This window comes from Thalia democratica, chromosome 6 (genome assembly GCF_965202585.1).
Source record: "Thalia democratica chromosome 6, ktThaDemo2.hap1.1, whole genome shotgun sequence".
Taxonomy (NCBI): domain Eukaryota; kingdom Metazoa; phylum Chordata; class Thaliacea; order Salpida; family Salpidae; genus Thalia; species Thalia democratica.
In genome coordinates, this window is record NC_139170.1 from 9,112,854 (window position 1) to 9,126,125 (window position 13,272).

The following is a 13,272-nucleotide window of genomic DNA, read 5'->3' on the forward strand; positions in this document are numbered from 1 at the left end:
ACCACCTTCTTCATTTTTCAATTCCTCATCAGATATTTCTCTGTAAGCGTAAAATAAATGGATGCTTGGTTTTAAAGTAACTTTTCTAACCGAAAAATGTTTTTCTTCCATAATTGATTTCTTGTTACTACTGTAATCGTAGTCTAACTTATTACTTAGCTTGACTTTCTCATCATTATTATTCCATTTAGCGTCAATTACTAATGAATTTTTGGTAGAAATGTTGGAAAAAAAGTTGAATATGAATCTTGACTCCTCTTTGACTTCAATTTTAAAAGTTGTATAGCTTATCAACTTTTGGTTCAACTTGAGCTTGTTTTTTCCAGCTAACACGCGAATGTGTTCGTGCTCTTTTTTAGACAACAAAGAAGTAACGCACACTCTTCGTTTCTCAAGATCTTCCGTTTTGATCCAAAGCTCGCCGTGACACGGGTCAGCTGTTTCAATGAGTTCTTGATGCAAGTTTTTGTTAGACACGCACCAACTTGGACTACAATTCGGTTCGTATATCTTTAAAGCATCAAGTTCTTGCCTGTATTCAATTGCTGTGTAACAATGAATCCGCGTGTCATTACTATCATGTTCTTCTTCAAAAGAAGGCGACACATCTAAAACAACCGAGTGGTTTCTATGAAGACCGTAACCAGCAGAAAACAGTGCTTTTTCTTTCGACACAGCTGTTTTCCAAATTTCTACATTAATCACCGAGTCACTAAATCTACTGAATACAAACACTGGATCGATGCCTTTACATAGTTTGTAAGATTTATTGCAACAAGCTTTTACAAATGCTTTTTCTAATATAGCTGCTTTTAGGACATTATTGTATTTGGCAGATCGAGCATAAATTAGTTTTGAAGTCTTTTTATCATATGGTAGAGTGTTGTCAATTATGACTGTCTTTTTTTTGCCTTGACGATACATGTTTAACTTAAATTTTGAAACTTCGTTTTGACGAGATAATTCAGAAGTTATGCTTGAGAATATTTTTGAAAAATCATGGTGTTTTGACAATGCTGCTAATGCAGCGGCCAGTACACAATTACCTATATCTCCTTGCTGATAATCGTAAAAAAATTGTTCGTCTTCTTTATAAATTCTGAATTCCTGAGGAGAAACTATAAAAATGCAGTTATCTTCATGTTCAGAAAGAACTTCAAACCTTTCAATATCCTTTTTTTACCCATTTTTTATTAAATTGAAATCTGAAACTGTACAAAAAAAACATAAACTCTTATTTTGTTATTGAATTTGCGATTCAAGATTTTGCTTAAACGATTTATTACAATTGTCAAGGTAAAATTTTTTTAAATTTTTTTAATATAGAATCCCCTACAGAGACCCTTCTTACAAATTTTAAGAAACTACTGTTAAAAAAGCCTTATCATTTTATTTAACTCTTAGTATTAACTACACATGTCAAGTGTAATTTCAAACCATGACTCTCTTGCCCTCCTCTTACCGTTTTAATACAAATAAATTTCCCCCCCTCCTTCCTATGGCCCAAATTGGGATAACCTGGTCTATATTGTGAAGTTAAAAACTGTTTATTAATTTTTTTTATTTATAAGAAGGATTAAGAGGTATTAAACTGGATCTCTTTAAAAAAAGTTCATAACATGTTTTTAAAAGTTCATAACATTAAAGTTTTAAACTTTATATATTTTGAAGGTAGTATCAAATTACTTTTATTTAAAGTTTTCAGTTACTTTAATCAATTTTTATCAGGCTTTACAAAACTTTTATTCAAAAAAAAAATGTTGGTCCTCTCCAACAAGATTTCTCATAAAACTACCATTAAAAACATAAAAGATCTTTTTTACAATTTCGTTTTTCATCATCAACTCTAGAACATCTAGTGTAAGTTTTAAATTATAAACTCTAGGCTCCCCTTGTAGCTTGTGGTTACCTGAATTTTTTCTTAGTATGTAGGAAAAGTTTTAAATCTACTATTAAAAATGCTTAAGTCCTTGTTTTTTCCTTTACTTTAGGGAGCTGATTGAGGGGGGGGGGGGTTAAACTTGGCATTATCAGTTGCAGCAAATATATAATGTAATAACAATATTTTTGTTAATAAATATTATACTATGGTATTTGAGTAAAAAAAAAAATATTTTATTCAAACACCAGAAAAATCAACTTATTCATAAAAATGTAAAACTACTTATTTGTATACGAACCAACAAAAACATATAATAAGCTAATACTTGAAAAAAAACTGAGTTGAAACAAATAAAAAAACAACTGATTAATAAATCTAATACAAATTGTAATATGTTGTGTACAGGCAAGAATAGCTATATGTAGAGTATAAATTTGGTCATAAATAACATGAATAAATGCATAAAATGAGTATTTAAAGTATGAAGTATTTAAAATAAAAGAACAAAATAGTTTTATATATTATTTATCAATTTCAATGAACGTTTATATAAAAATGCAGACATATTAATGTTTTTTGTTTAAGCTAAAACTGAAGAACACAAAATACCAAAAAAATTGCACATTTTCATAATTAAAAATATTACTTGATATACTGATATAAGTGATATTATTAGTAATAATAATATTAGTGGTAATCTACTGGATCCAGATAAGATTTTTTGTAAATTTAAGATCCGCCCAGAACCGTATCAAGATCTTTTTCTCAAATTGGGATCCATCCAATTTCTAAACAGTCTATCTACTTTTAAAAATTTAGATCCAGACATAACCAAATCCAGATCTATTTTTAAATTTAAGATTTGTTAGGTCAAGTATTCGGATTTTACATGTCTTAAGTTATATTTATTATCAGTAGAGAACAAACTTAAAAATTCAATTATTATATTACTATCAATTAGCAAAAATTGTTAAATACAAGTATTTTGTTACAAAATATTTTACATTCTATTCTTAACTATTTTTTTGAATACTAGGAAATAGGACATTGTAAAAAAAATAAAATAAACATTTACTTTATTAAATCTAACAGTTTATTCCATGTTTTTTTTTCTAAATTATAGGTTGTTTAGTATAAAATTCTTGTTTTTTGCATATATATTTTCTAAATTTTTCAAATTCCAGGTCACCTTGTATAAAAAAAACAATAGTTTGTTTAGCCTTCCTTTGAAATATGATTGCTTAAACATTATAAAAATGTACTGAAAGACTAAAAACTATGCTTTGTAACTTAAAACTAGCTTAACCTGATTTTATAACATCATTACCATATATTCACTTGCTACATGGTTATACTTCATAAACTTTATATTAAGAAAAAAAAAGTCTGCTAAATTTGATGTTTATCACTCTTACTTTATGATAATTTGTCAAAGTGTAAAAAGACATAGCCACAAAGATTAAAAAATGATTTTATTTTTAAAATATAGGCTTTTAATAAAGTTTTTTTTGTTGACAAAATTTTAAAAACAAAGTATTGTTACTACTTTATCTTATTTATTTTTAATTATTATTTGAAAACACAATTGATAAGTTTATAAAATCTTAGAAATACCAAGAGTATTTTATAAAAAAGTTGATTAGCATTAGTTCTTGAAAAAATGTTTAACATAGAATTAGTTTTATGAGATGTCTAAAATGTTTAACTATTCAAAAAAATATCCAAAGTTATCCAGTGTTTACTTAATATACTGAGTTTGTGGCTGCCATTCTTGTTTAGTATGTAAATACTCAAAAGAAAAAAACTTTACATGCATATATGTATATTGTGGTTTATTTAAAATAATAGCTTATAATAAATTTAAAAGTTAAGAGTTGGCAAAAAACAATTATATGTTTCTAAGAAATATTTTATTTTCATTTATACTGTTTTTTATCCAAACAAAGACTAAACAGAAAATTATTTTGTAAATAGAAGAATTAAAAAAAAATATTTTGTTTAACAATTGCAGCCTCAGTGAAATAACCAAACATAAAATAAGCTGTATTTGTAAAATTTAACATTACTTTATAAATTCAAATGAGAATGAAATATTTAAATTGAAATTGTTAAGACTTTTATTAGAATGAAAAACATCAAAGTTTAAAAATACGTTCTTTATTTAAAAAAAGTAAAAATTTTTAAATTATAAATAAACTAAGTTGGAGTGGCAGTAAAAAAATATAATATGCAAGAAACTTTTAAGTAACAAATCATTTCTATTTTAACTCTAATGGATGTATTTAACTGTTTGTTTACTACAATTGATTGAAACAATTAAACATTAATTAGTCTGTTCGCTTGACTAATTTTATTCATGATAAATTGGTAGGAGTCTATTTTGCACAAGCGTACAACTTGCACGAGGGCACAAATTTGCACATAAATTAAGTTTCACGAAGGCTTTTTTGCACAAAGGGTCATTTTTCACAATTGAAGAAACTTTTGCACAAAAGACAATTTTGCACGGAGACATTTTTACTCCGGTTGAGTTCTTTTTATTTTGTTTTTTATTCTTTAAATGGTTTTTATAATTTTACCAACACTGTTATCTCTAACCCTCACCCTCGGTCGACAGCTTTTTTTTTTAGATTATTCTTTAATTTTTACGATCAATGTTACACCTAAGTCCTAACCCTCACCCTCGATCAGTAACTTTTATTCTTTTTCCGTTTATCTTATAGTCTTTCGTATTGTTATTTTGAATATATATATTATTTTCTTTTTTTTTTACTCTCGTGCAATAAACACCCTCCATGCAAAATCTTTACTCGTGCGAAATCGACCCTTGGTGTAAAATTATCTTCGTACAATTTCTTTCCCTCGTGAAATTTTGTGCCCTCGTACAATTTTGTCTTCGTGCAATTTAGTAACCATGTGCAATTAAGTTTTATCGAAATTTTGACCCGTTTCAATGATATGTATCCAAAACACAGCAATTTTAAAATTAAAACTTAAAAAACTAATCGCGGAAAACAAAATTTTTTCCAAAGTAATTGTATCCGGGTCTATTTAAAATTCTGGAATCTGGATCCTAGCAAAAAAAATGGCCAGATTTAATAGATTACTGATAGTAAATTTAAAATCATCAGACACTTAAAAACTTAACACTCAATTTAATATGTATAACCTTAATATAGCATAAAATCTGGCCGATTTTAAAATTCAATTAAAAATTTATGAACCTATACTGATGGTAGTTTTACATTTAGCGTATATAATTTTTTAACTTTTTATATTTAACTTTTAAATATTATATGTTGATGTTAATTTTTTTAAAGCTTTAATAGTTTCAGTGGATGAATTAAACCATATTCTTGCTCATTTATCAACATTTTAAACATTCAGTAAGTAAAACTACATCTTTAAAGTAAACTAGTAGCCAATTTTTCTTGTAACTCAGCGACTACTTATTCACGGGATACGTATGGGGAAAAATCAATCTTATAACAAATAAATAATTTTTTGAATTTTGAACATTATTTAACTTAAAAACAACTTCTAAAAAAATTTAAGTTGTCGTTTTTTAATTAAAATTTTTAGATTTTTTTTACGTTTTATTTTTAAACAAACTTTAGAGTGGTTACTTGAATTCAGAAAAACATATTAAGAGTTTAAAAACTTCCGAGTAATTTCAATCAATTACTTGGACTGCTAAAAACTTTATTAAAGTCAAGCAGGCAAAAGCTTTTATATAAAAGTGTCTTTTTTTTAAATACATAAGTCTAGTTTATTTTCTTTAAAATGATTTACTTAAACCTTGTAATTTAAAAATCTTATAGTTTTGTATAACACTTATAAAGCGTAAACCTTAAATTTTAATTAATTTTGTATTATTTATTTTTATGCATTTAGTTGCTTTCTAAATTTGCATTGTAACTTAAGTATTTTTTTTTATTCTTAGAGTATCCTAACAAACTATAAGGTAAGTTATACTTTAATCGTAGTTACAATGACGACCACAACTAATAGTAAAACTTGAAAATAAATCATTGTAACAGACTATTAAACAGAACATTTAAAGTTTAATAACTAAAGTGTTAAATAATTTATTTACCACTTATGATTGAAATTATTTGTTTAATAACACGTTAGTAAGTGCTTTTTAATATAAAATAAACTATCAAAAATATCCTTACTCAATTTCCTTATCTATATATCTTAAGCTGGTTCCTAAAAACTATCTAAATTAGCTCGTTAAATTTGAAAATTAAAATTCAACTTGTTTGAAAAATTTTATTTAACTGTTGGCTTTTTCTTAAATATAAGAGAAAACAGGTTTAATTAAACCACACTCAATATATTATTAAAAAAGAGATATTTTGTTACAAGTGAAGCATATGGCATGCCTATAATTTTTTCATTTAGTTTGCAGAAGTTTTTTTTATTCAAAATTAGAGTATTTTGTGTAGAGTCACTTAATAATACAAACTAAAATATGATAGAGCTCTCTACTAGATGTCTGTCTGAAATTTTTCAGGTATAAAAAATTTGTTAAGTTTAAATATACACAAAATACAATACAACAAATAAAATAGATTGCAAAACCTTAATATGTAATCCAGTTCTATAAATTTTTGTAAACAAAAAATTAAAAATAAGTTTTAATCCTGTTTTTATTGACAACGTTAAAATTTTTCCTTACATTGTGAAACTAACATGAATAGCAAAATATTTTATGCATTTTAAACTGAAAAATTTACCAATTAAAATTAGTATTAGAAAAACATCTTGAATGAGTCATAAAAAGTATTAAGTTAAACAGTACCAGTTAAAACAGGGGTCGGCAATCTGCGGCCCGCGAGAATGTTTAATTTTTGAATGAAATGCGGGAAAAGAGAGAAAATTCTGCGGCCCGCGAGCACGTAAATATGGCCCGCTGAATATAAATATATTTAAAGTAATTTTTTTAATAATTAATTTATTTTGATCAATATTGTTTAAGTCCCTGTATAATATTTTATAAAAATTAAATCGATTTACTGATTTGGCTTGAAAATGTGAAAATGACAGCTTAGCATTCAACCAATGATTTTCTACTAGTTTTAGAACTTTATTATTACAACATCAAGCTATTAGCTTAAAAAGAGTGTGAGGGGTGCTTAGATTGAGTTAGTTATTCATCTAACACTTATCTAGTAAATAAACTAAATGCAAACATTTTCCATTGTGTACAAAAGTAACGCACATAACTAATGAATCACTTCTTTAACATTTAAGTATTTTGTTTAACATGTAATTTATACCTAAGTCTTTTATACATATGTTTTGTCACTATAAATTGTATTTGAATGTACACAAACACATTTAAATCAACATTTTATTAAAACTTGAAGTTTATTATATTTTGGTTTTGACACACTTTGATTTGTAGAAGTATTCTGTGCACTTTATTAATTCTTATGCACATTAATGTAAAGAGATGTCTTTAACCTTTTTTTTTTGTATTTAGTTAGAATAACTTGAGTTTAAGTACAATTTATTATTATCATTGTTTCTAGATGTAATATCTGAGTGTGTACATCAGTGGCGTAGCGTGGTTTTTTGGTCAGGGGGTGAACAAACTTTTTTCTCAAAAAGTCCTTTAAATTAAAATTTTTGTAATTTGCTATGAAAACATCTTTTTGTAAGTAATATAATTAAAATAAATTCATTGAGTAAAATAAGTTCTAAGTAACTGTTTGTTACTTAAAGGTTTTAAGTTAAAAGCAAATTTTTTTAATTTAATTTATTTAAAAATCACAAACAAAGTTTATTTCTCATAGGCCGACACGCTTTTTCTTGTATGTTTACAAAGATAAAGATCAGAAAACTAGCCTGATTTAATAAAAGAAGTTTATTACATAAAAAAGACGTACTGTTATTAAAGACAGAAATTTTGGCGGTAAAAGTAGAAGACGAGCAACAAAGAATTATATTACCCTTTGCTTTAAGGTTATCTGCTTACGAGTTAGAACATGATTACTTACACCTAGAAAAAAAAATGTTTAAGTAGCTGCAAAAGATTATTAGTGGCCAACTTTACCGACAGATGTAGAGTATTTTGTCCAAACGTGTTCAACTTGTCAGGCCGAGAGAACAATGAGACATAATCGTCCGAAACTGGAATTTTAACCAGAGAACATTAGCGTTTTTAATTCGTACACCTCGTAAGTTCCTCTGAAAACTTACCTATGTTCTTACAATGAGAGATAGATCAACTTGTTTTCTTGCCGCAGTCCCAATCGTAGACGAAAAAGCAGATACATTTAAAGACGCGTTTATACAAAATTGGTGTGGACACTATGGTATTCCACAGCTCATAATGACTGATGATGGCCGTCAACTCTCAAACTTAATTCTACCTCCCACTTTTGAACAACTTTGTATTGACCATAGATTTCCACCTCATTACATTCCCCAACCCAATCGGTTTGTAGAAAGTGTGCATAACCTTATTAATGTAACACTTAGGGCGCTTCCTGACAAATAAAATTGTTCCTTGCATTTACCATTAATAACAATAAGCTTAAACAATTCGTTTATAATCCCCTAAAACACCATCACATGTGCGTTTGGAACGTGAGTAAATTTCAGTGGTAGTGAAATGTTGAACGAAGTAAGTGATAACGAATCAGAAAATATTGTATTTTAAACTAAAATTTTCCTTAACACAATGTCTAAAGTTAGTTAGGTACATAGAAAGTATGAAAAAAAAATGTTTGTTTATATACGGAGTTGTTAAAATGTGAGCAGGTTTGGTTAAAAAAAAAATAAAAAAAAAATTAGTTCTTTAGCCAAAAGCCTTACCCCGTATATTAATTTAATGAACATTCGGCTATCATATCTAAAAATTCAAAGCTTTTAATAGTAAGTATTAGAAACATTTAAGCTTATTTCCCGAGGAAGGATCTTAACAAAAAGGAAAAAAATAAGGATAAAAAAAGCTTATAACTTACGAGAACGAAGAAATAAGGTTATATACGCAGAAAGTTCATCTGATGACGAAACATAAGTTATGGGCTAAAAATGTAAAAAGGGATTAAACTAATAGTTTTAACTTTTTTTTTGGAAATACAAATATTAATTTTTCAGGTCTAAAAACTTACTAGTAAATATAAATCAAAAGTAATTTTTGATTGCGAATATTTTCTTTTTCTTTCACCTTTAATTTGAAAGTTGTTGTGAAGCAATGATGAATTTAACTTATCAAAATATTTCAAATACTGAAACTAGTTTAAACTAACTTTCTGTGTTTGAACAAATAAAATTTTGACATAAAACCTGTTTGCTTAGAATCTCATTCCTTATCACATTTTAAATAAATTGTTTCCCAAATAGTATAATAATTGTCAGTTTTTATTACACTTGAAAGTTAAAGCTACAAAGGAAACGAAAGTGCTTATTTTAACTCCGTAATGAATTCCTTTTGCTATACGCTTAAACCTACGGTTTCTATTATCCCTTACTTTAAAAGTTAAAAGTTTGAAAAAACACTTCTACAATTTTTTTTTGTTTCATTAAAATTCCGAATATATTTTCAATAACTACTTAAAGCCTTTAGTTATAAACCGTTACTTTTGTTGAACTTAATGTGTTTTAAATATAATAAGTTTTCAAAATTTAAAATATCAAATCAAACCATACATAAATTAAAAAAAAAAATACAAATCGGAAACACCTGCATAAAAAAAAAAAAATTAATGTTATTTCGATGTTTAGTATACTTTTAAACTGAACACCTTTGTTACTAAACAAAATGGTATTTATAAGCTTTTATGACAATTTTTTCTTTGTTTTGTCTCGGTATATAACTAGCATCGTTTGGAAGCAAACATTAATTTAAAAATGTTACGTGTAGTAGATTGTCTGATAATTGTAAATTTTATAAAAGCGAATGAGGTAATACGTAAACAGTACCAGCCTATTTTCAAAAACTTTCCTGTGAAAGCTTACAAGTTGACAGATCCAGGCCGTTGCAAGTCATCTAATTCTTCGCAAGTAATTTACCATGTGACGTATACAAACCAACAGATGACACGATAGCCTTGAAAGCACTTGCTTGTAGTGTTAAGGTAGCGTATTATGAATGTACATACTTTGTCTCTTTTCCTAGAGCTGCATTTAAAAAAAGGTTGAATATCAACCGGTAGACGCTGATACATGCAAGTGTGCAGAAAAAACAGGGTTACAAGGTAAATAACTTTATTTCTAAAAGATAATAAAACACTTTCAACTAGAAATATTCTTAAACCTGTGTAAATTTGGCCATGAACCACGGTAATCAAGTGCAAGAATTTAAAACTAATAGTTATCACTGGTAGTAAAAATATATCTTTGAAAGCGTTTTTCCACATAACAATTGAAAATTGGATAAGTAAGTCGAAAGAAAAAAAATGCTCATCTGATTTATGGATCATTGTATACGGATAATAAATAGAAAAGCTGCAGAGACGTACAAAAAATAAATAATACCAGTCTTATTTTGCACACTGCTACAAACTGCATAATCTACGAGTTTAAGAAAACTAATCTCATTTCCACGATTCTTTCTGACTGTGAAAATAAGGTAACTAAATTTGTACCTACAAAGAAAAAAGAAAAGCTATTAAGCTTCCTCAGCAGCCATATCCTTAGAATTAGTGAAAGTGCAAATGGCTCATCAACAGAAGGGTTATTAATAAATACTTTAAAAAATTCAAACAATTTATGCAGCACTAGCAACAGTCGCAAATATAAACATTTAAACACGAAGTTACTGCAATGTGCCTCTGAAAACGCGCTGTGTAAAAACACACGCGCAAGTTTGGTATGTCTAATGGGGTCTCAAAAACTTGATCCTTATAAAACTTTAAGCTTTCTGTTGGGAAGAGAAGTTATCACTGTCTATTCAGCGGGTATACTCAAGGAACTAAAGTGTGTTATGGTTGAAGTGTATTTGCATCCAAGTATTGATTTTAATTGTGGTATCTCTGATCGTCCCCTCTTTCAGGCCTACGTTGGTTGGGAGGGTAATGACTAGCCTTAGGCAGGGGCGCTTCTTAACAAAACATATTTCAAATACTGTTTTTACTGCAAAACTCAAGTAATTTGAATTCCGTGACAATGTGTTACTTTTTGAAAACGAAATTACGCAGCCTTCGATTCATCGAATAACTTTCAAAAACTTATCCCTAAAGTATAAATAGTTTAGTATCAATGAAAGCGAAATGGCGGAAGACATAAAACGTACTGCCAATTCCGAAAAAAAAATACGAGAGAACAATTTAAGAATTTAAGTTACTTGTCAAAGAAAATGTAATAAGCTCAAGGTACCGACATCGAACCTTATTTATTGGAAGGACAAGTGTTTGATTAGTCTTTGCTTACGAACATTTTCACATCAGTTACTTCCGGAATATAAAATAAGATAGAAAGGTTCGTCTATATACTGACTAAAAAACTTATACGATTTCAATTACACTGCTACTGTTAACGATCATCGTACAGACAGTGCGAGAAGATATTTAAAAAATTTGTAAAAGAAGAAAAATAATACAGATTCAAGCTTAACTTAAAATCATTGAACAATAACTAAACTTACATATGTCCTTTTATTCTTTTTTTACATTGTTTTATCAGAAATTTAAACAACTTTGAACTTTATGTTTTTTAATTAAATAATACTTTTTTTATAAGTAAACATATTGTTTTAATTGTATTTACAAATTTACAAAATTTACAATTGTAGATTTTATTGTAAACCAACTTATAACAGTTAATGATTTTTGCTTAAACAAAAAGTCAGAATTTTGAGTAATTTCAATCTTTAACGTTGTAAGTTCAAAAATAATATTTTAAGTATGTAATATTTTGAAATCATTTCCTATAGACTTTTTTGAGAACATTAGCTAACTAACAACTAATTTTCAAGTAAGCCCTTTATTTACATTATTAAATTTATAAAATTATTCACAGAGAAATAACTCTTAAAGTTTTACTTTTTTTTTAAAGTTAAAAGAAATACAAATTTTTAAAGGAAATGTTTTTTTTAGATAAACAAAACTACATTTTTATTTTGATATCGTAAACTCATATCAATTTTTCTACTACTCAACTCCAAAACTTTTTTCTTTTCTCTGGTAAATAAGAAGAACAGGACATTGTAAGTTACTCTTTTATGATATGAAAAAATATGAATCTGCACCACACCAAAAATGAACCGAAGATCTATTTCACCAAGATTTCGACGAACTAATGTCGCTCTCCGACACCACGTCATCTCAAAGTGTAGAGGGTTTTTAGACCTATCGTCCACGTTTTAAAGAAAGAGTAAGAAAGTCAAAACTTGATATGAAGTTACATTTATTCGAATGCGGGTTACAGGCGTTTGCTCATATCCAAGCCAAATGTAAGTTTATCGCTTTCTTCGTTGTAGCTGTGAGAGCTTTAGAGGAAGCGGCATTCTGCCCGAGATAAGAAGTTACGAAGGAAGAAAATGTACATTCGACTAAAACGCTTTAGAGACAATGTATAACATTCACCTTATACATTTTAAATTGTTTGTTATTGTAATTACTCGCAGTTTTAAATAAATCTCTCGCCTAATATCTTTTTAAGCCAGGCCTTTATCGTTTTTTTTAAAGCATTGTAAGCATTTTGTATTTGTTTAAAAGCGGACAAAGATCATTGATGTGAAAATTTTGTAAAAAAAGTGTGCCGATATAATACAAATCTTAGAAGTTTATATTTATAATTTTAAAGCGTGTGAGTTATTTGTAAAGGTAAAAGGACTTGAAATGCTTTTTCAAACAATTATCCCTGCTTTTCTACGACAACACTGTTTTTCGAGAAAATTAGAATCCTTTTATAATGCGTATTATATAAGCGGTGGTTAAATAAATAGCATTACTTTTTGATATAGTTGGTTTATACGGTATTTACTGAGGTTGACTTATTTCCGCTCGTACGTGAAGTCGGAAAAAGATTTTCTCTCAACATAGCGACACGAAAATTATTTTATCGCCGCGACGAAGGAATTAACGATTGTAGCTTCAACACAGTGTAAGGCTGAGTTCAAAAGGATATTTTTATACGAGAACTGTTAGTAATTAATTATTGTTTGTATAATTTTGTGGCACGCTCACTTAATCTATTTAAAAAAAAAATATTTCTATATCTTTAAAATCAAAGCTTATCTATATTATACAAGGAACTTATATATAAACAAGACCTAAATTAAATGCCTAATCACGGTGAAACTAAGGCAACAAAAACAAAGAAAATTTCTGTCCAACGTATGTTAACGTGAGCCATCGATAAGGACAAAACCGACAGACAAGAACTGATGGATATCAGCGCAGGTAATACTTTAAAAATTCAAAACTAAACCT